The sequence below is a fragment of the Lagopus muta genome, chromosome 1, assembly GCF_023343835.1.
Source record: "Lagopus muta isolate bLagMut1 chromosome 1, bLagMut1 primary, whole genome shotgun sequence".
NCBI classification, from domain to species: Eukaryota; Metazoa; Chordata; class Aves; order Galliformes; family Phasianidae; genus Lagopus; species Lagopus muta.
Genome location: NC_064433.1, coordinates 109,763,292 through 109,790,552, shown reverse-complemented (window position 1 = coordinate 109,790,552; position 27,261 = coordinate 109,763,292). Strand labels below are relative to the sequence as shown.

Below are 27,261 nucleotides of genomic sequence, written 5' to 3'. Positions count from 1 at the left end.
GAAGAGAAGGGGGGGACTGGGGAGTATGAGAGAGAAGGCACAGCTCTCTTCATCCCATTCCATGTACTCTCACAGATGTAAATGCCCAACTCTTCTCTTACATTTTTCTTTTCTGAATGTTTCCTCAGTTGTCTTTCTTCACTGTCCCAGCAAAGCCTGTTTCCTGTTATTCTGAGCAGTTTCTCCCATTAGGGAAGTTTCCCTATTTTTCCCTTTGGATTTTCTCACTGTTGTCACTTTGTCCAAATGTGTGGGGTAACTGACTCCCTTTAAGATGCTTGTCACTGGCACCAGACACAAGGGCTATCTAGTTGACCTGTTTATTTGGGAGTGAGACAGTCCAAGGTAGACAGTTTGCACATTGCATAAAGCAACCACACAGGAAAGGGAGAGGAAGAGGCCACACAGAGACCACCCTTCCCTCTTCAGGTCAAGTTCATTCATGCCAACACTTTGTGGCCAGGACTCAAAATATAGAAGTCACATCAGTGCTGGAGGAACTCCAAAGGAACTGGACAGCATCCTTCATGCTAATTACACTGACAGACCTTTCCCATTCAGAAAGGAATGTCCCCAGTGTCACAGAGATCTGGACATGTGTACAAATGCCATATTGTTTCTACACAGTACATATATGGAAGCAGAAGTTGTTAGGGGAATGAAGAAGAAATGAATATTATCTTTTCACAGAGCTAATGAAACGTGCATCATTTAACTAACAAGTTAATCTTTTCTGAGTAAACAAATGATCTGGGCTCTGAGAATTTTTGTTTCCCTATTGATTTTTACCTTTAAGGTATAACCTATTTGTCTCTTGCAGTAAGAGTGGAAGGGCTACATTAGTGAGCTTGGTTAAAAATACTCCTTCCCACCAACTTAAGCAAGTCATGGTACATACTGTGATTGTTTCATTGCATCAGTGTGCATTAAGTCCTCTGTGCTCAGCGTTATATACATAAGCGCACGTGTCCGCTTTCAGAGGCACTGAGCTGCTCCTAATTTCCACTGGGATTGCTGGGCTGCAGCACCTCTAAATAGCAGATCTCTATAGCCATCTTTTCATACACAAAATACCTCCTTTGATTCCAGCATCTGATTGCAGAACCTGAGCTGTATTCAGTGTTCAGCTCTTACAAACGATAGCTCGCGAGATACAACGGTGAGCAGAATCGTACCACACACCTCCAGTGGGAGGTTAAGACAGGAGACTGCCAATTACCCATATAAAGAAGTATCTGACACGCTCTAGGAAACCAGGGAGACTGCTATAAACTTATGTAATGAAAGCACTGCAGCTTTTATCTCTTCTTGGGGAAAACCCTGCTAATATCTAAAAAAATGAGGTCATTAACACCAATTAAGAGAAAGACAGAAATAATATTAATTAAGATAGCTCTTCTGGTACTTCACCTCAACAAGAATCCCTATACACAGTTTCCTTAGAAGTTTTTTTTTTTTTGGAAAGCCATATTCATGAATCCAACAACTTGTGCAATTTTAGCATCGCTTGCTGTAGCTTTGCTAAACTGCTAAAAAGCAACCACCTCTCAGAACTAACACAGTGCTGTTGTCTATTAAAGTAACATGAAAAACAGAGTACTGTTGCTGCCTCCATACCACTTGTAAAAAGGAAGTCTTATTAGACTCGGATCGACATATGTAATACGGCAGCCTGAAGAAGGATTTCATTTGCTCTGTTTTTAAAGAGCTACTCAACTTTTTCAGACTATGGTGACATAAATATACAGTGGGTGAGGGTGGGGGTGGTTTGGGTGGGAGAAGGGGAGGATGGAGGAGGACAGGGTTTTATGCCAAGAGCTGAATCATAACCATGTGAGTAATTTTGAGTTTTTTTTCCTTAAGGGTATGAATCAAATTAAATTTGTTTTGCTGTGGGTGAAGGAAGAGAGAGAATATAATAGCATGAATCAGAGCTATCATCAAATATGTGGCACAGTCTAAAAATTAATTACAATTACTGCCTTCTTCTAAAAAGTTTCTGCCATAAGATGTAGCAATTTTGTTAATCAATATAATTCATTGAAAATATTCTCATGAGTAAAAATCTTTAGGTTACCTTCCTCTGCATTTTTTTTCCTATTGCAATAGAAAAATATTAAAATCTCTGAATAGAGATCTGTTAGATGCCCTTTTGCTCTGGCTCTTAGCAAACTGCTGCCAATAATGAAAAGTAGTTATTAGACTCCATGTAATTTTGTCAGTTGGAGCTATCTTGAGGATGAAAGCACATGGAAGACATGCTTCACTAGCACAGATACCCTGACATTCTAGTTAAGACAACCTATTTAACGAAAAATGCAAACAGAAAAACACTCAATATTCCTTTAATTGTTCTTTCCTGTGAGAGTGAGATGAAGTATTGGAAAATTGTGTGCTAGACACTGGAGGTTTTGCACTTTGGAAGAATAATTGAAATACGTGATACGGAAAAATACGTAAGGGGCTCAGAATATAAAACCTCTTTCTAAAGAGGTCAGCATAGATACATGGGGGGAAAAACAACCAAGCATTATTAATTATTAGCTAGATAGATAACCAAGGACATATGTTTCTTTGTACTAAGTAAGAAACCACTGGTTCTGGTAACTAAAAAGTTAGAGAGACATTGCTTCCAAGCCTCTAGTATGGAGAAAACAGTATTTAATTCATTGTCTGAAAAACACTATAAACCCAAAGCAAGACATCATTTGGAATCAATTCCTCTCTCTAAACAACTCCAGATCTTTCCCATAGTAAGTCCTCTGCACATGCCCAGCCAAAATCTGTGCAGAAAGGACTCGTATCCAGTGTGCTGTGGAAGTCAGCTGACTGGTGAACCACGAGCCTCAGGGACATGATTCCCAGAGGGACACAACGCTTGTTTCTGTGGAGAAATCCGCAGCTGCTGTGATGTCCCAGAGATGCGTTGGGGGAAGGAAGAAAGCAGATCTCTTGGGGTTGGAAAAGACCTCCAAGATCACCTAGTCCAACTGCACACCTATCACCACTATTGACCACTAAACCACATCCATAAGCATCACAACTATACGCTTCAGGAACACCTCCAGAGACGTCTGTGAACAACAAGTCAACATCCACTCAAGAGCTTCTGCATCAGTTGAAGTTTCCCATTCTGTCTGGACAGTGTCTGAGGGGACAGGTTCTGGCCTGGTGCCCGCTGCCTCTGCCATACCCGTGTTAATGCCAACGTGCCAATCTGCTCCATTCCTGTCAGTATCTTCTAGAGGTCTCCAAGAACAGCCAAACTATCACAACTGAAACCAATGGTCACTTCAAAGACCTGATGGTCAGACAGAAGGCCCAAAAGTCTCGTGGCCAATGCCAGATGACAGACGATTCCTTTAGCTCTTCTCTTGGACAGCCCTCTCTGACATGGTCAAACATTTGGTTTACCAGCCAGACTTCCTTGCTACATTGCCTCCCTTTTTCCACCATCACTCCGTACCTGGTTTCAACCAAGCCTCAGCCTGCTGCCAGGCAGTACGAAAGCCGGCCAACTGACTTATGTCAGGTGAGAGAGGCACGTCTTCACATACAGGACATACATGTGGGGGGAACATAAAACTCAGAAGATGTTTTGCAATAAGACACCCAAGACTGAAGAGCTAGATCACTACAGCATCTGCTGGGATCACTCTGAAAACACAGAGGTAGAAATTCTTCCATACGAGGTCTGAAGGCCTGCAAAAAGATTGGCACCACACCTTAGCCAACACTTATTGGTCTGGCAACATAATTGGCACATAAGAATTTTCATTACATTCACATTGTCACGGAAGGTCAATTCCCCCCTACCTCACCCTAGACAAAGAACACTGATATTCTGTAGTTACAGCTTTTACTTGCAATGAAGAATAACTACCAAATCCAATAAAATGCAAGTTCCCAGAAATAATGCTCTCATTCAAGAAAAAAGATATCTTTACCATATCTATGTTTCATCAGTAGTCATCTTTATTTATAACCAAAAAACATAGATTACCAGTGAATTTTCTATGTCTCTGGTTAAATTATTTCTCAACCACTGTGCATAAACCAAACTCCTTCAACTCATGCTCATTCTTATTTTGGCACACAATGCCAGGTTTTAGTAGGACGAATAACTTGTCTCCAGAGGGTACATGCTAGTTGGTAAATTTAATTTCAACCCTTCCATACCAAATACTCACATTTTCTCGCACATTTTAGATGAGAAGCTTCAAAAATAAAAAGAACATGTTTCTTTGGCAAAAAACACTACAGGAATACAACTCAGCAGCTGCCTTCCCAGCCAATAAGCAGAGAGCTATCACATGCAGGTTAACGGAAATTTGTCCTATTTTTAATAACATAATGGCTTTGGTATAGCTTTGGTATAGCTCATGCCTTTCCTAAAGCTATGAAATTTTAAATATGTTTCTAGAAAAAGAAAGTATCTTTGCTATCTGCTGTTCTCAACTATTCAAGATGGAGTCTGCTACATAGCCACTTTGGCTACAAAAGTAGATGAAGGGGAGACAGTGATTTTAATTCCGTCTCTTTTCCAATCTAAGTAGTGATAGGAATGGAGGGAATGCCTTCAAATTGCGCCAGGGGAGATTCAGGTTGGATGTTAGGAAAAACGTTGGTCTGGGTGATCTTAGAGGTCTTTTCCAACTTTGGTGATTCTATGATTCCATGAATACAAATTCAGAAAAAAATACACTGTAGTGTTTCGCAAGATTATTAGGGGTTTATTGGAACACTGAAGATTTTTAACAGAAAAGCTCCTATAGTCAATGGCTTTAATTTAGTAGACAATATTACTAATACTTGTTTACTTCATTTGCTTAGGAGATGTTTCTGAAAGTAGTTACTGAAAACTGAAATTCTGTTTTGCTTTCAAAAAAAAAAAAAAAAAGTCACACATCCTGTACGTTTCTAGAATTGCTGAAATAGTTCAACAAAATGTGATGAGAAATTCCATTTGAAAATGCCAATGCATGCAAATATGATTTGAAGTATGGGATGGCTTGATGAAAAAACTAAACACAAACATTTCTCCATGATTATATATTCTATTTCTTCAGCCCTATGAAGGAAAGGTGTGGGAAGGCTGTGGAGGAGGCGGGGTGACTGAGAGGAAACTGCAGTTGTAATCAAGGGGATCATATACAACCAAAGTTCTTTTGTTTGTTTGTTTGTTTTGCCTTCAGAACAGAAAGTTCAGTACAAACATAGGTATACACTACTGCATGCCCTCTACAGCACCACATTTTTTCCTGCCTTGTTAATTCTATAAGGCAGTCCAGGACTACGAATTTTTCAGTGAACTCAGAATGGATGCACATGTGAGCATTTAAACAACCCTGTGATTCCTGAAACTTGTTATTTCAGAATTGTTTTAAGACATGTTCCAGGAGAGGTCTTAAAATAGAAGAGAAGCAACTCTGATCTTGTGCCTTATACACAGAGGAGGAGTTGACTGCATAGATTAGTGAAGCCATCACAGGCCAATTCACATGCGTACAATTGCTTCAATAACCCAGAAGAACATCCAGAGCAGAGCCACAATAATAACAAACACAGAATTAATTTCCACCTTCTAAATTAGAAGGCAAATTTTATCACTGCTGGCCTGTAAGCTTCCTGGGGCAGGGAAGGTCTTGTCTGTCTCTCTTGTAGAGCATTAATCATGCTGCGGGTGCTTACAGCTAATAAGATGCATGTAAGTCTATTCTGATGTGGTTTCTGACACTTCAGACTATTGAAGAGTCACACACACACTCAGACGTACTCTTACCTCCCTACCTAATGATACATTAATGTTCCTAATTTAAAATACAAGTCATGATAGGAACAGAAAGACTTTGTTTTTGTTTTCTGCCACCCAGACAGAGTCTGTGGCTATACATTGCAAATACTTGGCAAAAACTAAACCGCAAGTATGCAGCAGCGCTGTGAGTAATAAAGATAATGTTTGTATTTTGTTTTTGAAGAGCCCTAACCAACACACGAAAGCAAGCGTACTGAAACTAAATAATACTCAGACCTTTAGAAGAACTTTTGAAGATCCAAATTATGCAATTTAAGCACTTTGTTCTTTAACAACCTAAACATCATGTAAAATTTACAAGCATTAACTCTGTGCAAGTTCTCCAGGCTGAAAAGTGGAATGTAGCCATTCTTTTCTACTCCAAATATTAAAGCTCAAACAAAAAGCTCTATTATTAATAAAAGGAAAAAAGTACCAAATTCTGTTGCCCCAAAAGTTGAGAAATACTACACTGCTAAGCATGCCAATACAGAATTCTTCACTGTGTAGAATCATGTGGAATGTACAGGTGTCCTGTAGTTACTTTGGTATGATAAGCAATATCCATTAACTTTGACAGCACATCAGTAATTCTGCATGGACTACAAGAATAATGGATAAGAAATATATTTGTTACTTTTCATAAAATAATGGTGTTCAAAAGACTTTCAAGCCAAAATAAAACACACAACCATAAAAACAAGAAAGGGAGAGTTGCTGAGGTAAGACTTTCCTGAAAGACAAATTTCTTCTTTAGCTCTATATTGCATGCTAGATCAAAACTTTATTATTGACAAGCATGTTGCTTTTATTCAGAACAATTTAAATAAATTCTCTTTCCAGAACTACACTGTGCACTCACTTGCCAAAAGCTGATGAAAAAGAACTTCACATTGCATCCAAAATTATACAGGTTCCCTTTCCTTCTCTTTATCCTTTATAAAGTAGCAGGCAGATCAGGAGTCCCTTTGTGCAAGTGGGCTCACTTGAGTCATGAGGAACACTGCTTCTGCTGCATCAGGGAACCCTGAAAGGAACCCTCTTTCCGGATGACCTTTCTAAATTCAGAATTTACAGGCTTTAGGAGGCAGAATTATAGCTCGCCCACAGCAGTACATCAGTTCACTCATCCAACAACGTATTTTGGACTTGCAAACGGGTTGTGTTTAAGAGTAACCAGAGGGGAGCAGAGTATTACGTGGTACAACCAGTTAACTAATAATAGTCACATCCTGCTTAGCAGGGTTGCATATTTACTGTCCTGTTACCTCACTCTCAGCAACTATCAATGCTGAATTCCTTGACCATACACAATCAGAGGCATTTTGAGAGTACTCTGACTGGATGACAGATGGAAAGTCAAGGATCCAACTGGCTCCTCCCCACAGGGCACACAGGAGGCAGTTTGAACAGATGTGCATCACAGAGCATCCCTGAAAAATGTTGACCAGAACTGCCAACACAAATCCTACAAAGCAGTGAAGCAAAGCCAGGTCTGTAACACAGCTCTCTTGAAACCCCAGTGTGCCAAATGAGCCATCAAAAGAACCACCATTATCATCCCTACAAGAAATTGTCCAAGAAAACAGGGTTAGTCAGGCTCAGAGAACTCCAATCAGACTTCACCTACAAGAGAGATGTATATGGGGTCTTAATCCAAGCCTCAGCCAGCCTTCTCCAGCACTGAACTGAAATGCTTAGCTTTACCATTGTGGTCCCCTGCTCCGCCAAACAGCCCAGACCTCTAATGCAGATGCTGCCAGCCAGGCATCAAATCCAGAGTTTTCAAGTGCCCCAGATCTGCCCAGCAATCAGGCACTAAACCAGGGACAACACTCACCCACAGATATCTGCCTGAACAGCCAGATCTCGGTTTTCAGAAAAAAATCACCATTTTACACCTTGACTGCTATGGCACACGACCATGGATAAAAATACGCTTTGGAAGAACCTCTTTGCTAACAAAAAATGACCACAAAGGATATCTTAAGATCCACTCCACATACACACAGGGAAAACAAACAAACATAAAACCCAGAAATCTTCATTTCCAAACAAAAAGCTCTCCAGCTAGACTAAATCTTCTCTAAGCCCAAGAGAGCTGGCTAGAAAAGGCTTAGAGAAAGAGCAGAGACTGCCTTATCCTCATGCTGTCTGCTCTGCCAAAATGATTTTAGAGACTGGGTTCGTCCTGGCTTACTGGTTTTCTCAGGGAGATTCTGGGGAAGAATGGCACTAGGAGATAACTGACTATCACCCCCATCACACAGGAAATTGTGAAGTGTTCCTGAAGATGTCCTGTCAGCCTGTGGATGGAGAAAAATGACCAGCATGTGATGTGTGTGCACGCAATGAGTGTGAGAATGGTAAACCAGCAACTGAAGATAGAAAATAAAGTTCCAGGAATAACTAACTGGTTTGCAAGAATGACTTCCCTGCTTTCCATCCCTAACCTTTCCTTTCTCTTATGCATCTACATAAGAGAAAAGGGAGCTTTCTTTTTTAAAGGGAGCCGTACCGCAACCACTGTTTCTATTAAATTCACAAACCAGAGCAGTTCTTTAAGGCATTTGGAACTATGTGCAATCCTTGAAACATCTGTCTGGCCAGTACTCTCAGAAGTGTCACCTTAGTAACTTTTCATCAAAGCTCTTCAAGATTCCTGTTTGCTCAACTGCCTGAAGGTTTCATTCACTGACCTCCATTGGGAAATCATGTGCAAACAGTTACTAAACCTTTCAAAAGCAGACAAAGAGCAACCAAAGTATCCTCTTCATGTGAAGGACATGATCACATCTGTCAGTGAGCATCCCCTCCCACCCAGTCCCCAAATCAATCCCTTTCACAAGTGAGATCCTCTGGTTAAGTCCTTCCTAAAGCCTAACCCCAAATTCAGGCAGATGTCACTGCATGTGCAGAACTGACAGCTTGTTCCCACCTACACTGGTGCCCATAAAGGGTGTGCTGGATACAGGTCCAAAATCTATTCCTAAAGAAAGGCTGTGCGTTTAGTTAGACCAAGAGATCTGTTTCCACCTTGCTGCCCCTTAACAGTCCTCCAGTGGTTCAGGAACAGCAAAATTTGGCAACAAGCACCTAGTAATTTTTGATTTCCTACAAGCTTCAGCTGTCCTGCATTTAAGTCCAGGACAGCCAACCACTTAATCACCTCCACAAATAAACTTTTCCAGAGCACACATCAGAATAAAAACATACTATAACAAACTTATTTTAAGATGTCTGCTTACTCTAGTCTGAGAGAAAAGTGGTGCTTGCACACTGAAGCTCAGCATTCATACCATTCACACAGTGGCTTTAAAAAAAATAAATTGAATGAGCAGGGAACTGCCATTCTGCAATACTGCATCTAGAGCAAACGCTGATCACTCTTACTTAGCAAACATTGAACGGGCTGCATGACACAGTTCTCAAAGAAATAAATCTTCATTTTTAGATTTTTTTAGTCTTAGCCAAAGAATGAACGATTAGGTTATTTTCTCATCTTAATAAATGATGCAAAAGCTCCAGACATATGGTAGCATTTGTGTACTTCCAGGCAAGCGATGATAGCTTTCAAATGTTACTTCCCCTCCTCCTCCTCCACTACATGAAACAAACACACTGCAGCCCATTTAAAACTTAGTGACACACACATTTAAGAGAAACTATTTCAGTACAAGTTACCAAATGCCAGATGCTTGTGTTAAGTAATTATATTAGGAAATAATGAGGAGATGAACATCACTATGGGTTGACAAAGTGCCTATGTTTACCATTAAAGTTAAAATAATTTTAAGAGGTAAAGTTTCTGCTTAAATTAGCAAGGAGCCAATATGTATAACACATATCAACCACAATAACACCTACAAGATCAGAGGATTTGGTACTGACTCATTCGATCTTGTTAGTATTAATCCTCAACTGCTTCATTTCTCTTTTTCTAGTTTAAGATCCACAACAGGACTCAATTTCTGAATGAGGCAATGGTAATAAAATGGCTGAAGACAAAGTGTAACATTTTTTAAGAAGCAGGAAGCCCACAAATCTCAATATGGCAAGGTATGGTATTGTAAATATTGAGGTACTTAATTAGGAGAAGTCATCTCTTTAGGCTTCGCCTCTTGTTTTCCTTGGAAAGACAAAGCTGTATTTCCCCAGTAGCTTTTTGCATTTACAAGATTCATTTCTGTTCTCAAGAAATGCCTATGTCCTCCCTAAAATGCATAGCACAGTCGTACTGGAATTGTTCAGACGTCCTCTCTGACTGAGTGTTGTACTGTCATCTACTATTGCTCAAGACTGGTCATAACACTCTGTAACATTTACAAAGTTGGACTCTGTTCAGCCTGTCCACCCAGTAGCTGACTAACTAGACATCATTACTTGAGACCAATCTGAAGAAAAAGGGAAAACAAATAACCTGAATACCATATCCCCACTGTATGCCTGTATTTTCTCAATCTCAGGGAGTTCTAACACTGAATAAATTGACAAGTACACTATCTGTAACAACTTCTGAGGTTTTCACAGAGCAAAAAGAATGAATAGCCGGCAATTAATATTATTTTGCATTTTCAGAATGAAAGGAGAAGTTTAAATAGGAAAATGTTTTCTACTGGTTAGAGGCAAATTCTTGTTATTCCTTTAAATTAAAAAAATGTTATGTGCTTCAGGGGGAAGTAGGCACCAGTAACAACAAGCTGTTCACCACTTCTGAGCCAAATGCTTGCAAAAATACTGAACACAGAATACATTCATAGCTGCGGCAAGACAGAATAAGAGCTAAGAAAATCAATAGGGAAAGACAGACATCTCTCTCCACCTCGGATGAGGCTAAAAAGAACAATTCTTAACCTTAGATCTTAAACTTACAAGGCTCTGCTTCCAGAAAGCATTTTTAAATAAATTTGTATGGAATTAACATGAAATCAGAAGCATTTGACCAGGGAAATGCTTCATCCTTGCATGGGAATTGACATTAACATGGAGAAACTTAGGGTCTGTTCAGAACTTACTCCTATTTATACACCGAGGCGAGCTGTAAATTGTGAGATTGAATGCAAGATTACTCTAGCAGCAATTGGCACAAACCCCTAAACAACATCGTGGGCTGTATCTTTAAAAGGTGTCAGAGGAAAAGCAGATGAAATGCTGTAATCTCCACCCACTGCCATTTAAGAGCCGCTGCCCACGCACTCCACACACCCAGCATCCTGAAATCCGCCCTGCTTGAAAAACCCACTGCATTAGGCGATGGAAACTCGGGCTGTGCTGCACACAGCTGCCCCTTCGTGCCGCCCCACGGCAGGGCTGGCAGCAGGCAAGCTGTCCTCCCCAGGCTCTGGTGCCCACGTTTAGCCATCTTTCCATCAAACAGATAAAAAAGGAGCCGCAAAACACAGGAGCTGTATGTCTAGGATAGGGGTATTTCTGTCGTTGGCACAACTGAAAAAGGGGCTGTCCAACCTCAGTATTCTTGGGGAACATTTACATCAGTCTCTCTGAGAGGTCTGCCCTGCGTTAAGGCAAACATATTCAGCTTCAGCATATATGCCCCTCCATTGTGTGCAACGGTTTGCATGGACACTGCCCACTGTGCAAAAAAGTTCAGTAAGAGCTTTAGCACCATGGCTCCTTTTTCTTCAAAGGAAGGGGATTTCACTGAGAAAGCGAAAAGGCTGGGTTATGGGGATGATTACTTCATTATATATTAAGAGTTCTCAGAACAGAACTCAGTAAATACATCATATAGGATCTTTACATTTAATGAACTCCTTCGATATTCTTTGGGAAAAAAAATGCACGGTCCTATAAAATTTCCTATAAAATTACATACAGTCAACAAGCCATTGAACCACTGCTCAAAATGAACTGAACAGTTTAAGCACACCTAAATGAAAATAAAATTAAAACTATCATTGCCTATTTGCAAGATATATTACAACACTTTAGATCTGGCCTCTAAATATGACTGAATTTCTTGTAGCTTTGGAGAGGACAAGACCATACACCTTATTCTGGACAGCAACAGCAGCTCTTAAGTGGGGGGCAGTCCTATTTGGAAAAAAGCAATGAATTTGTATCACAGATGAGATGTTGATGCTGAGAGGATTACAACTCTTCTATCATGCAATGCACACTCAGATATTTAATAACTAGAGAAATGAGGAGAAAACGTTTGGAAAAAGTGAAAAAATGAAAAAAAGTGGCTCTTGAGATACAATTATTACAAAACAGAAGATCTGCAACAAAAACAGACCTTTATTTTAAGGAAAAAAAAATAAAATCCTTAGGAAACAACATCTTGGGCAGTGTCACTGCAGAGTACAAACTATATTATCTTGTCATAGTATGTTGTTTTGATTGGGATGAATTTTAACTGAATAACAAACTAAATTACAGCTTCAGAAACATGTGCTAATGCTGAAGAGCTTGGAACGTGGCACTTGAGAAAACAAGTGAGTGTGGACGTTCTGACTGCTCTTGTTAAGATGTAAATGATCACCAACCTTAGTGGCAGGTCATCATTTGGGGACTTACCTATATTATACTGTTATAAATGACAAACAGTAACACTATTAAAAGAAATACACATGCACACACACATCAGTTCCTCAGAAAAGGTGGTCCTCTGTAAGGATAGCTATGATCTGAATAAGCAGGACAAAACCAAATCAATCTCTAGTTAGCTTTGTTTAAATTGCAGCATTGTTTTTTTCCATCTCTCTTCTTTTGCTTCCCATCAGCACGTAGCAAGTCATGATTACGCTGAAGAATTTGCACATCATTAGCACCACTTACGAAGTCTTTTCATGCTTCATTGTCTTTGGTAATTTTAAAACACGGGATATTTATGATGTTCGGTATGGCACCTTCTGCATTCAAGCTCAGAACAACCCTTCTCATCAGTACCGCACAGCACAACCTGCTGTCACTGGTCAAAGCATTCCATGTGGCAGCAGGTGGAAATGATGGGAAGCTGCCAGGAACAAGTCCCACACAAGCACTTCCATGTATGATTGCACTTTACAGAATATCCACTTTACTCCTAGGGTGCTCCAAAAGCACAGGGGCATTTTAACACCCTGTACAGCTTCTTGTTTACACCTTTAATATGATGAACTTACAGGATATTCTGTCCATGTAACTGAAGTTCAGAGCACGTACTGCAATGACAGCTTTCAATTGGAATATAAGCATGTTGTGGCAGGACTTTCACTTCTGAATAATCATTCCTCATAAACAGTGATTAAGTGTGAGAGCTCATGACTATTTCAGATGCTTATTACTTCTATCAGCGCATATAGTCATAAGATTTTTTCTTTCTTCTTCAGCTGCTAAGAGGCACGGCAAAATTGATTTGGAAATAACTCACACGTATTGAAATTAAACGCTAACATGAAACACTTTATTTGAGAAGCTTTAGGGACTTATAACATTTTGTTATAGTCCTGTATGATCTGGGAAGGTTACAACAGATATTTCTGACAGTATGCTTTCGTGCTGAGGCTAAATTTCATTCGCTAATAGTAATGCTGCATCGCAGCTAATATAAAGAGGACTTCTCAAGGGGCTCTTTGCACTGTTTCAGAACAGGTGCCAGCTTTCATCGAGGTGGGTTCTCTTTAGTATTTTCTGCGTGCACAGCTCATCGCCGTTTGCCGCGTGTTACATAGTGGAAACCGCACTCATAAAGGAAACGGGCGTGAAACGCCGGCGGAAAGCGAGAAACCAGCGAAACGCTCGACTTGCCCGAGCTGTCCTCAGCAACCCCGGCTCCATCCGAAGGAAGATAAGGGGTCGCTGGGGCCTCGGGCTGCCCGCCATAGCGCGCAGCCCGCGGGGAGCCGCAGCGGCGGGAGCGGCCGGGAGGGGGCGCCGCGCTTTTACCACACAAGGCCGCCGGGTAGGCGAAGCCGGGCGCCGCTCTGCACGGCTTGCAGCAACGGCGTGGGGCTTAAAGAAGCAAACCCCGCGCCTGCCTGAACATTCAAGCGAGGCGATAAGCTACAGAATGACACGTCTAAGAGGAGCTTAAAGATACAAGCAAGATTTTAGCTAATGGTAGTACTGTTTCGCGTGACTGAGCTTTAATATGCAACCGAAGTCTTAAGAGAAGGGTGTGAATAATGGCAAAGAAGTCTAAGCTCCTCAGCTCCTCAAAGCTGGAAAATCCTATTCCAGATTTGTCATGTTTGTGCTTGTAAGTCTGCTCGGAAAGAGAAGCTAGGAAAAAAGAGCAGGGTTTTGTTTTAAAGCAGCTACAGTACTGTCCATTGAAACTGAAGTAGGATCCCACTTAATTATAACACTTGGGTGTTAAATTAAGCCGTGACAAACACGTATCAAGAACCTACTCAATTAAGCAGCAGCAAAGTCTACCCTGTATCAAGTAACAGAACTCCCCAAAACTTCAGTCCTCATTGTCTAAAATTAATTTAAAAAAAAAACAATAAAACTATGAGTCAATGTACAGTAAAACACCTTCTAAAGATAAAATAATGTGATCTATCTAATCTTTCCCCCAAATTTTTCCTTGACATTCTTAAGCTGATTTATTTATGAAAGTGTCTCTATATTTAATAGTGTTAAGACGTTATTTTCTTGCAAGTTTACTCAGTAGAGCCATTAAACTCTTGATTTTCCTTCCACTACTCTAAGGAAAACTACTGTTATCCTTTATAATGCCATATACACAGAACCAGTACCTCATTTGCAGACAAATTTTTTCCTACCTAGATTCAGAGCAATCATGATCATTAGGCAACACTAGAGTTAAATAAATGTGACCTAAAGTGATCACAAGTCAGAATTTATTTTGACAGAGATATTCTAACTTCAATAAGTGGAAACTGAAAAACTGCTCCTGAAATATTTCAAGCATACCTCACTCTCCAAATGCAGATATAATAAAAACACAAATGAAAAGCTAGAAATAGAAAAGCTCAAAATAAAAATATTTCATATCTCTGAAATGCATTTGAACAAGATAGGCTACTTAGCCAAAAGTCAAACATGCTAGTTCTCACTGACAATTAATAAATTAAAGAACACTCATACATTAAAAAAAAAGAAACATAAATAACAACAACAACACAGTCTACAGTGAATATCCAGTTTTAGCTAGATGAAAAAAAAAACAAAACACAATACTCTCTGAAATAGTTTCACATTTACCTATTCCAGCTCCTCTCCTCTCTCCTGTTGCTACAGCAGTGCACACATGTAAGATATGGACTGCCTTGTTTATGTACATATACCAATGGTACCTCTAATGCATGCAGCCTTAGACAAGCCCACCTGCTGGGAATTCCCCTAAGGAGAGCACCATGAAACATAAGAAAATTTGCATCTATTCATAAAAAGATCACTTTACTTTAGATGAAGCCCATGTGGAATGGTTACAGATGAGCTTGAGACATTTATAGACTTGATACCTCATTTCTCCAAAATGCCAAGCCTGTGCAACTCCCTGATCTCAGTAAGAAGAGTACATTGAAGAGAGAGCTCCTCATTGTTGCCCCCTTGGCAGAAAGACCAGCCTCTACAGGGTAATCTGTGCTAACCAGCCTGACACTGTTCCATTTCACTCATCTTTCCTCACCTTGTGAAGCCTCTATTTCCCTCCATCCTGTAAAAGAGAAAAATAAGTCCCCAAATCCTTTAGAACTATCTCAGAATTGCTGCTATGACCTTACCTATATGAAAACATTGTTCCTCTGTTACATGACCATCCTCTTCCTTGTCTGTGTTGCCTGATGCAGTTTAACTTGCCAGAGACAGAATGCTCCCTGCACCATGATGCAGTACAAAAGCCAATGTCACTTTATTATCCTTTTGTAAATACACTATTACCACTACCAATGTGTTTGATACTTCATCTGCCTCTTGTAATTATCCTCAAATTTGGTCTCTTGAAACAAGGTGTTTTCTTAACCTTGCAAATGATTAAGGACCACTAGGGTAAAGACCACAGAAGGAGTCTTTCACCTATCTCACTACTCTGTTCTAGGTTCTCCTTCCCTCAGATGAAACTTCAGTTTATCCAAGCATTGGTTGCTGTTGTAAGGCAATGCCAATACTGCACAGCCAGCTTATCATGACATTTTTAACAGTGAGAAAAGAGAAACAGCACGAAATGAAATATAACTGCAAAGTCATGTACCTTTATCCCTACTGGGTGCAGCACCAGCATCTCAAGAGATACTGCATATGCTGACTGGAAAAAAGTATGTTTCAAACAGTTTTTGTTTAAATATTGCAGAATCATAGATAAGGTCACCAGTAAAATACATTAATTCCTGCAACACCTTATCAAAATAAAGTCTTCAAGCTCAGACCACGAGGAGTTTGTCAGAGCTACAGGTGGGAGCTAGGAACACTCAGCTGCCTTTTTCGCCCTAGGATCTCATGACTGCATCTTTCATTACAAGTTGTTCCAGATTTCAGAGAGCATCTGAGATCTTTCAATAAAGAGAAGTAAAGGTGAGGGAGAATGCATGACAGATGTTGAAAGAGAAGGGAATGTGGCACAGTAGTTAGGCATACAATCAGCTGAAAACCACTTTGATCTGTACTACCTGCCATGTCTTTTTATTTTCCAATTGTTCACTTACTTGCAGTAAGCACACTTATTACCACTTGTTTTTTGTTAGTTTTTTTTTTCTTTCTTTTCCTTTCTTTTTTTTTCCTTTCTTTCTAAGACATCATACAAAGGAATTAGGGAGTTGGAGTCCTTTGAGGCGCCCTCAGGACACGAGAAGCTTCTTTTCGCAAGGTTTGCAAATAGAAACAATGAAAGAAAACACACATGAAACTGAGAGCATTCTAATAATCTTACCCCCAGTCATCTGTTTAGCTTCTATATACTATATATGTTTTGGGTTCCGGTCAGCAATTAGTATTTCTCCAGCTTTTGCACATCTCTGTTTTTTTAAGACTACCAACACATAAGAAAGCAGCTTCCCACGACTGAGCAGAGTTTTTATCCTAAGCTGTTGTACTGGTCCTTTAACTTTTTATGACTCATAGTTTAAGTATTTGGGAATTCCCCTCTAAATATGAGTTTGACACACTTGCATTACAGAAAGTTATTTTATTCAAAAAGTAACAGAACGCAACATTCATGCAATCCCCAGGTCTATATTTAGCAATGCACAATAGGTCTTTTTTTTTTTTTCCAAAAAAGCTTTCGTACTGATTGTAATTAAAGACAGATTGAAGGGGAAAAAGAAAAAAAAAAAAAAAAAAGAGGGAGAAGAAGATTGAATAGGAAAAACAGTGGCATTGAGAACAATCATAGTGTTATACACTAAAGCAAACCAGGAGCTTTTTTTTTTTCCTAAACTATTCAAGCAATGCTAGGCTGTTTGAACTCCCTGCCCTCCAGTTGCATGTAAAAGCATGCAGCTTATCTCTTACCTGGCTGCTGAGGTACCCTCTTGGTGGGCTGACCAGTCACCATGGATCACCTGACCAAAGCCTGGAAAAAAGGAAAATAAGATCAGCTGACCATCGGTGCTGGCTAGCTTCAAGCTCAAGCACTGCTCTCCACAGCACTTTGTCATGTGAGTCTGGACAGAACCAGCTGTCATTGCTTCAGAAAAAGGGAAACGGGCCCCTCCGCTTCCACCTCCTTCCTTCCTCCTCTCTCACTCTTTCCTATCTCTCTCTGCCTCCAGCCTCCTCCCTTTCTCATTCTCCAGCCCCGCTCATTCACCGCCTGCCTAGTGGGGGTCTCCCAGGGGAAGCCACATTCCACAACATGCAAGCATTTCCCCTGCATCTTGAGGTTTCTCAACAGGCTGCCTACACACTTCTGCTGAAAAAAATAAAAAAATAAAAAAATCAGAGAAACAGAGAAAAGGCACCACATTCCACAGCCCTCAGTCAGCCCTGGCAGTCTATGAGGCATTTTCAGTCACACAGCACAAAATGCATTAGTCAGAGCTGAAAGACCACACACTTTGTACCACTACCATGCTAACAGAGAATGGTCTGAGCAGAGCTACAGGAAAAAGGAAAAGGAGGGGTTCCTATCAGTGCTCCCATTTTACACGGTGCACCCACCCAAACCCAGGGACATTTCATGGGGAAAGGCCCCTGGGTGACACCCACAGCAGAACTACAGTGGGTGTGGGCAGAGGGGACGGCTCTACGTTCCTGGAGCACAACCTTCACGGCCAGGACTCCCCCTCCAGCAGAATGTGTTATTCCGAAGACTGCAAGACATTATCTAAATCAGAACTTCTATCTCCCCGATGGTTTGTTCGTAGGAAATAGAAGCCTAGAAGAAGCGAAAGTAACACTGCATGATTCAGATTCCCCTAAACCACATATACTTTCAATTCAAACTTTTCCCCTCTTCGATACTCCCTATAGTTCTGCCACTATATCCATCTATGGAGTTTTCTTTTCTCTACTGACGCAGTTTCAACCCCGCATGTGTGCAGAGAATCTGATCAGCCAGGAATGAGAAGGGAGCTCAGTATAAAAAACCCTCATTCCTAATCCAAATGACCTAATCGTTCATCTATCTGCTCGCTGCTTCCGTTCTCCCTCTCCACACACACACACACACACACACATACACACACACACACACACACTTATCTATTGCTTGAAGACATTTTATGAGCACATGTATGGCTTAGGAGGAAACACTACTTTTTAAAATACGTTATAGAGAGAGCGTGCGCTGTGCTTGCGCGTACTTGTGCCCACTGAAACCAGTACCAAAGTCCCCAGCCCCAAATTCCCCACTCTGCACAGGGACCGTCCCTAACCCTGCCAGACACACTGGCTGAAGTCAGCATAAGAAAAGGGCAGGGAGGTGGGGGACAGGGAGGTGAGAACCCCGAACCATTTGCACTGGAATTTCTGTTTAGGAAAGTCCGTGCTTTAATGAAAGACTGATACTAGATACCACAAAGAAACTTTTATTTCTGTATGCATATGACTCATATACATTTTCTGTGTGGGTTATGTGGGTTATGTTATGTTTCATCTTAAAAAAAAAAAAAAAATGTTTCAAGGAGATTTTTAAACATTAGTTTAAAGAAAAACATAATATGTTTATGTACAATGATGTACAATTGTTTTTAATCTGCCTTTTATTGCACAGCGCTATATAGAGCAAGTTCCCTAATGTGTTGTTATTGTATAGTCTGCATTAATGAATACAACAATCAGCAAAAATATTTATCCTAAATAATTTCCCCGAATGGCTCCAGAAAAGTTTACTAACTGAGCCTTTCAGAAAAACATACCTTCTTGGTTGTTTGGTTATTTTCTTTTCCTTTTCTCACTTTCCTGATTGTGAAAATATATTTTCTCAATACGTTACTGACATAAAGGCAATATTTTATGAAACAAATGGTAGCTGCTGCTGTGCAGTATTTCAGCAGAGGAAGGCTATCCAGAACAGCCTCCAAGATTGAACACTGTCGCCATTATAACAAAAGCATTAAAATGAATAATTCATGAGCAGAGGGGCCACTCTACTATTAAAAGGCACCAAGTATTCCACGAATTGTCCAAAAGCTATCCCTTCTACTGCACAGTTCCTCCAACTACTTTGTTACTCTTTATTATTCTTCACTTTTCTTAAATTGCACAAAACAGTAATTAACAGAAGCCAAAGGACCTGCGTTAGGATATTTTCCACAGGAGTAACACATGAAAGCTGAAAATGAGCCAGAAGGAAAACAAATGTGTTTATATTTGATGATGGATCTATTAAAGGGTGGAGGAAACAGGACTTCAACAAACTTCTCGAATCTGCACTTTCCAATCATGAAAAGGACGAATGCAGCAGTATGTCCTTTGCCTTTATTTGGGACCTTCCTTTTCAGGATCTCAAAGCATCGCAGCAACACACTCATGAATTAAAAGACCTCATTAGAGAGCACTTGCAGAACTTTTCTTCTGCGTACAGCTGCCAAACATAAAGCCTTAAGAAGACCAAATGATTTGCTCCAGTTCACAGAGGAAGGCTTGTAGAGAGAGCTAAGAACAGCGCTTCATCTCCTGCTTAACAGTCCCATGTCCAACAAAAAACTTCCTTGCTCTACACTAATGGGTAGCACAATGTTAAATAGTTCTGCAGATAGAAACCAGTTTTAGCATCCCCCAAACAAAACAAAACAACTGTGATGCACAGGTAATTTCTGCAGGGCTAGGGAAACAATGTGATCCACTAATTCAAATTTACCCCAGAATACTTTACAAACTCAGGCTCAGAACAAAGTTTTTAAAGGAACTTAGGTTAGAATAGCAAAGTACATCTGTGTATGGATCATATGCTGCATGAAAAGCACATACTGTGCCTGCAAAGAGATTATTTATAATACATATTTTCAAACTTCTTAAGGCTTACTAAAAACAGGTACACTAGCATCAATCAACTTCTATTTCACTTGAACCGAATCTATTTCTTAAAATAGAGAAATTCAAGAAATTGTATGCCTAAGTAACTTTACCAGTGATGCCATTCTACAGTGTCGAGCAAAAACCATAAAAAATATCTTTCCGTACACAGGTCCCATTCTCTTTTTAGGTTTTCCTACTGTCTTATAGAATTGGGTTGAAATCAAATCCCAAGTCTCTCACTGCAGTAAGTTTACTGGATACATGGCAGCAAGCCTATTGTAGTGGCACACAAAAACATGTCCCCAAGATAGAACATAGCGGGTGGAATGGTAACAGCAGGTGTAGTTTTGCAGGAACAGACACTGTCACTAGTAAACTCTTAATATTTCTATTTTAAATTAGTCAGCTTTCTTGCAGAGCCTTGGTAAGAACTTCCCTGAGTGTTGCTTTCATAATTCTAATTATCAAAAGGGCCTTTTTTAATACCAACAGCATCTACTTGAAAAAGATGCTCTTCTGATCGAGTATTAGATTTCTGCTGTGCCAAAAATTTGTCCTTTGGTCAACTGAGAGCTGCTCCCACAGCAAGTCCTTACAGGAATAAGGAAATAGTCTTCAGCAATTAGAACAATCTGTACAGTTAAATATATTTTTAGTTTGCAGTCCCCAAGGAACTGTGGCAAGAACTGAACTACAAAAAAAAAAATAAGATAAAAAAGTGAAAAAAACCCCACACTTGTCTGTTAGATGTAATTTATACAGCTCAGCTTATAGTGAGCAGGTTCACTGTAAGTAATCAGTTACTTCAGTGCTAATGATCATTAATGGCTTGACAACTTGTGGAAGGAAATAAAGAGGTCAAAAAATCATAAAACGCTTATGAAAATGATTCAAAGTTTGTCTTCTTCAAAATAACCATCTTGAATCAATACACAGGAAGAATTTTCTGTCGATGTGAACATGATGAGTCTGTCCACCAAACTAGCAACCTCCACCAGGGAATTCAGATTACTGAATCAATATCTAGCTATAGGTGTTTTGGAAATCAAACAGAATCAAAAAAATAATTTTAGAGAAAACATTATCAGAACAGAAGGATTACTACTGCTTCTATCTGGAGATAGGTTTAAAAAAAAAAAAAGAGAAAAAGCAAAAAGCTTTTCTCAGTCTTAATGTCCATGATCGGGACAAGAATTCCAAATAAGGAAGTTAAGCGGGATTTTGGTGCTCAGACAATCAATGAAAGCTGGATGAGAAGAGACAGAACTAGTATTTACTGTGTACTTTTATACAATAATATTTATCAAACTGATTCATTGGTCAGTATGCATGACTGTCTCAGAACTACATTATGGCTCTAAACAAGAATAAACAGAATTATTACCTTACCATTACTTTGATCTATAATCAAATGCAAAAGAAGAGGTTAAAGAAATCAGATGGAAAAGAACTGTCCAACAACCAAAGAACACTCCATCTAATCACAGTATGCCTTAAAGTCACATCAGACAATATACACAACTTTATCTAGAAAGTTTTGGTATTTGAATTTTAAACTTGATATAAGGAAAAAGTGCTTTTTGATAAGGGTGGTAAGGCACTGGCAAAGGCTGCCCAGAGAGGTAGTGGATGCCCCATCCCTGGAGACGTTCAAGGTCAGGCTGGACAGGGCTTTGAGCAACCTGATGTAGCTGTAGGTGAACCTGTTCGTTGCAGGGGGGTTGGACTGGATGATCTTCAATGGTCCCTTCCAACTCAAACCATTCTATGATCCCATTGATTACCTCCAACTATCTCATAATTTCTAAGAGCCTGTAAGTTGAGTAGACTTATCTTCTGCTGTTGCGCTGGCATACTAACTGTTGTTAATAGGAGAAAGTGAGCCTGTGAATCACATAGACTATGAAATGTAGCATAAGCACAGAAACTAGTCAGAGGCCTTTGAATAATACAGAGGCACAATACAACAATTATTTAATGCTCTTAAACAAAACTTTCATACGCTAATACATAAATCAGTGTTATAAATTACAAAAAAAATTCCAGAGAAAATTTCAAGGGCTAAATAAACAGTAAACAGGACAGCAGAATGGTAGTTCCTACCATCTTTATAATAAAAAAAAATATGGTGAAGGAGGTGTCTCACCTCAACAACAAAACCAGAATCACGGGTTGAAGTTGGAAGGAAACATCTGGGTCCATCTGGCCCACCCCTGCTCCAGCAGAGATACCCACAGCAAGGTGCCCAGGACCACATTCAAGCAGCTTTTGAACATGTCCAAGGAGGAGATTCCACAGCCTCTCTAGGAAGTCTGTACCAGTGCTCTGTTACCTGCAGAGCACAGAAGTGCTTTCTGATGGTCACACAGAAGGTCCCATTTTGTGTCCACTATCTCTTGTCCTGGCATTGGGCACCACTGAAAAGAGCCTCGCTCCTTCCTCCTCGTACCCTCCATTCAGGTCTTCATAGACATGGATGAGATCTCCCTAAGCCTCCACTTTGCCAACTGAAGAGTTTCAGCTCTTTCAGTCTTCTTCCCATTCAAAGTGCTCCATTACTGATCGCTGTGGCCCTTTGCCACAGTCTTTCTTGTATGGAGGAGCCCAGAACTGGACCAAGCACTCCAGGGGTGGTCTCATCAATATGGAGTAGGATCACCTCCCTCCACCTGCTGGCAGCAATCCTCTTAATGCAGCCCAAGATAGTATCAGCTTTCTTGGCAGCAAAAGAGCATTGTTGGCTTTCATTCAAGTCTGTGTCTACCAGGACCCCCCAGATCCAGTCCCTGTTCTGAAAAAGCTGCCTTCCAGCCAGTAAGACCCCAATGTGTATTGGCGCCTTGGGTTGTTCTTCTCCAGGTGCAGGACTTTGCACTTCTTCACATAAGTCTTTCAGGTGTACAGGTTTCCCAAGAAGTTATAACAAGTTGTGTATTTTGACTAAGGTGCACACTGCTTTCATTAACATCATTATTTTTTCCTTTTAGCCATCAGGCTAGACTTCATGAAATAGGGCTTACTTTCCCTCCTTGACAGGAAATCCTAGGTTCAGTACTCTTTCCTTCTTTTCAAATACCAGAGCTATTTCTTAGAGTAGAGAAGGTAAGATTTTCATGACAGTTCATTTTTATAATCTTGACGCTGTCTGACAATCACAGTTTTTAAGATTTTGGGAGTGCTGGCCTAGAAGAACTCAGGGAAGAAAAAAAAAAAAAAAAGGTAAAACTTGCATATACTTAAAAGTAACAAATTTGTTAGGGTATGCATTTTTAGGATAATTTTGTGGTGCTTTTAAACAGAATAGAAGCAGCAACTCTGAGTCTGATGAACTTGCAGCACCATGTTGCAGTCTCTGAAGTGTCAAATTGCCATATGAAGTTAAAGGAAGTAGAAAATGTTTTCTTTTGGGCCTCATTATCAAACAATCTACTGCCAAACGGGCAAGCTAGTTATAAAACAAAGAACTGCACTGACAGAAAAATTATAACAATAAATTTTCTTCAGACATTTGCAATTCTGTTGCCTTAGTACAGGTCTGTGTTACTGTCTGAAATACCCTGTGTGTCCACCTGGCTTCCTGCAGGCAATCCTCTAACTCCCAAAAGGCTCTGCACCAGATCTGCATGCCTCATGTGGGTGCTACAGCACCTTGAAAAAGCTAGACAATTCCATTTACAAAACTCAATCCCATCCTAAACACCGCAAATGACAAATATGACTCTTGTTCATGCCCATACTTAAATACACTGTGTGATAAGCGTGTGTAAAGCAACATTTTGTGTTGTGAAACAAGAACAAAATAGACCACAGAAGACAGAAGCCAAGAGTGACAGGGAGAAGAATTTAGCACATTCAAGCTTCGTGCTCCAATCTCCAAACAACTTCCTCCTTTTCTCCTTACTGCAGTAATTCTCTCCATCATAAAGGACAACACAGGCTCTGTGTTTACTCGAGTGTATACATCTCCTGTACCAAAGCGAGATCAATAAACTAGGCACTATAATTTAACATGGAAAAGGGGTATATGTAGGCCATCTGACTACCACGTAAACAGAGAAACAAACAAGGCAACCTCGTGTCTTCTCCTGTAGCACGGAGTTCACTGAGAACCCTTCAAATACTCCCATGGCAAGAAAATCAGCCAAAACATTACAGGGTCCTACAACTGCAGCTCATACCACTAATAAGATTCTATAGAATCTGTCCAACAAAAATAATTATGCTGCCAGTGCTTGCATTTTCCTCTCATCTTACTCAGTGTCCTCCAAATGTTCAACTCTGTTTTTTATTCGTTACCTATATTTATGACCTTTCTAATTAAACATAAGAAAGGGGATCAAATACTTCTTTTTTGGGTAACACGCTTTACCGTTAACACAATTTTTAAAACAATCAAAAGCAGCTCCAGACCAACAGGCCTAAAATAAAAAGACAGACTTTACCATTTAGCTCAGACAGACACAGGGATGTCGGAGTTCTGAACTGACTACTCAGGTACTAGAAGCAAGATGAGTACACTGGCATATGTACCATTTTCTCAAGAAGGTCAATCAAGGAACATGGTGTCACTGACTACTGTCGTTTCTTTTGCAGTGTTATCATGACACATTGAGTTCCAGGCTTTTGCCATTTTGATCTTCTATGTGATACATGGTACTAGTTTTGCGACTGTGGCATGAATGGATATCCTTAAAGCCTTCTTTGGGGCTTAATGGCTATTATGTCACTTGCCTGCGAGTAATTTCATTTTGCTGTAGGTAACCACACAAAAGAAATAGGACAAAGATATCTTTCTCATGTCTCAATTGTTCCTATGCAAGTCAATGTTTGTTTGCTGTATATAAAAACAGGAAGACTATTTGTGCCCTATGTGTCTGCAGGAACATCTGCTTAGTATTTCTTACCATACTAGTATTTTGTTATAGAATCTCAAGCAATGATAATATTCAAAATAAAAAAAGTTTGCAGTACTTCCCAATAGGAGAAGAGGAAAAGGTAGATTTTAGGGTTCCTCATCTGTTTCTTCCTCAGTTTTAGCTCACCAGGATTATTAACATCAAAAACTTACAAGCATGAACAGAGACTGATGACCAGAAGTCAACCACCTCTGTCTCTACGCTTGCTTTACCTAGCTTATGGCTATTCTGCACAAGAATTATAATTGCTTTTATTGGTGTTGTATCTAAAAACATATTTATTTAACAACAACAACAAAAGCATGTTACATAATATATAAAAATATTTTTTTAAGAAATAAATTAATACTTGAAGTTCTCTGCTCATGGAGAAATTGCCATTAATTTTTGCCTCGGAAAAGTTTCAACAACTTAATTCGAAAGCTTACCCTCTACGAATGTGAGGCATTAATTAAAATTCAAATAGTTTGCTCACAGTTTTCATGGCTAGAAGCCGAACTTTTTCAATAGCATGTCACTAGCTAAATCAAGTCCTGTTTAATTTAAGAATCAGAGGAAAACAAAAGAAAGGGAGGAACCTTAGCAAACTGAATGAAAGCCAGCTTTTAAGCAAGGGTGTAGAACAAGAACAGGGCAAGGAGAATGCAAAGGAGTTTTCAGTCCTATGGAATGTAAAACTTGCTTATGCTACTCTTCAAATGTAATGTTTATTGCACAACAACAATAAGACTGAAGGCCACAATTTTTACAGAGATTACCTCAATTACTTTCTATATTTGTCTTTCAGGTTGTTATAAGATGGAGGTACACATGGATTTGCCAGGCGCTAACATTTTAGAGCATTTTAAAACAATCTATAGCAGGTAAAAATTATCCTGGAATTTGTATTCCTGGTTTGTTTGTTTATGTTTTTATGGAATAATTCACAAGGTAATAGGCATACAAGTCAGTAAAATACTGATACATCTAAAAATGTATGATGTGCAGAAAACTACCTTAGTGCGAAGCTGAGCACTCAAAAGGCATATGAGACTAAGCTAAAGGACATTCACGCAACCTTAAGTCCACCTTTATGTTTGCACATAGCAAGATAAAGTCTTCAGTTATGGTTCAAAACCTAGAGCTTCTTCTTTTACAGATCCATCCCATTCAATACACAAGATCATTAGCTTTTTGTTCAACAAGCAAAATGATATTTTTTTTTACGCTGCTATTCACTACATGGCCATAGAACTGCTGTATCCTATTTCACTACAACTCTGAGAAGCAAACCTTTTCGCAGGCTTGTAACCACCGTTGGTGCAGTGTGAAAATGACATCCATAATACTAACAAACACCATCTTCCTATTAAAAGAAAAACTAGGAAGAGGAATGACCTTCATTTCATACCTTGGGAATTGTGGTGTAAAGAGATTAAGGCTTAGACAGCCACAGTTAGTGGTGCTTACATGTAACCTATGGCAAAGAAAATAAGAAACAATACTAAGTGATGTTAGCAGGCTAAAACTGTAAGTCGCATTGGTTCAGCAGCTGATTCAAAAACACCTCAGCTCTCCTCACAGCAAGTCCCTGCAAAGGCTCTCAGCTCAGGGGTAATCATCTCTGAGCAAGCTGTCTCCAGCCAGGAGTCAGAGACCTTCAAAATGCAGCAGCTGGTGACCTCAGAAGGGAAAAGACTGCTGAGCACTACCAATAACCAAGTACAGTCAGACACTCTCAAAACAGGGCATAAACAAATAGGGAAACCAGCTTTTCAGTAGCGCTGAGGATGTCTCTCAGACCTCTGTGGCAGAAGCAGGAATAGCAACCAGCTCTCCTGGGCAGCATTCTGTTGCCCTTCTCTTAAGCCATTCTTTCTTTGTGAACTTCCCTCATTCACTGCTTATCTTTCGAGGTCTGTGGCTGTCAAATTTGATTCATCTCCTTACAAATCCACCTGATTCAGTGAGTAAAGGAAGAAGTCTTGTGGAATAAATATTATATGAATATGTAACTAGATTCTCTGCCACAGATACATAATCAGAACTACAATGAACTAAGTTAGCACTGCCAAAATTCTGACTGTGGGTAATTTTTTAGCACCCGATTTATCACATTATTATTCAATCTACTTTTATTCAGTATATTTTTAAAGCCATAGGAAAAAAACATAGAATATTTTCATAGGAAAGTTGGCCTGA

At 39.8% G+C, this 27,261-nt stretch overlaps 1 long non-coding RNA gene across 1 annotated transcript in view; it reads right to left on the bottom strand.

Moving 5' to 3' along the window:
• The window catches only part of LOC125698201 (uncharacterized), a 77,034-nt gene that overhangs the window by 23,088 nt on the left and 26,685 nt on the right, over positions 1-27,261 (bottom strand). The window contains exon 3 of the long non-coding RNA XR_007379107.1: positions 17,216-17,276. This is a non-coding gene — a long non-coding RNA (uncharacterized LOC125698201). The remainder of the gene's footprint in view (positions 1-17,215; positions 17,277-27,261) is intronic.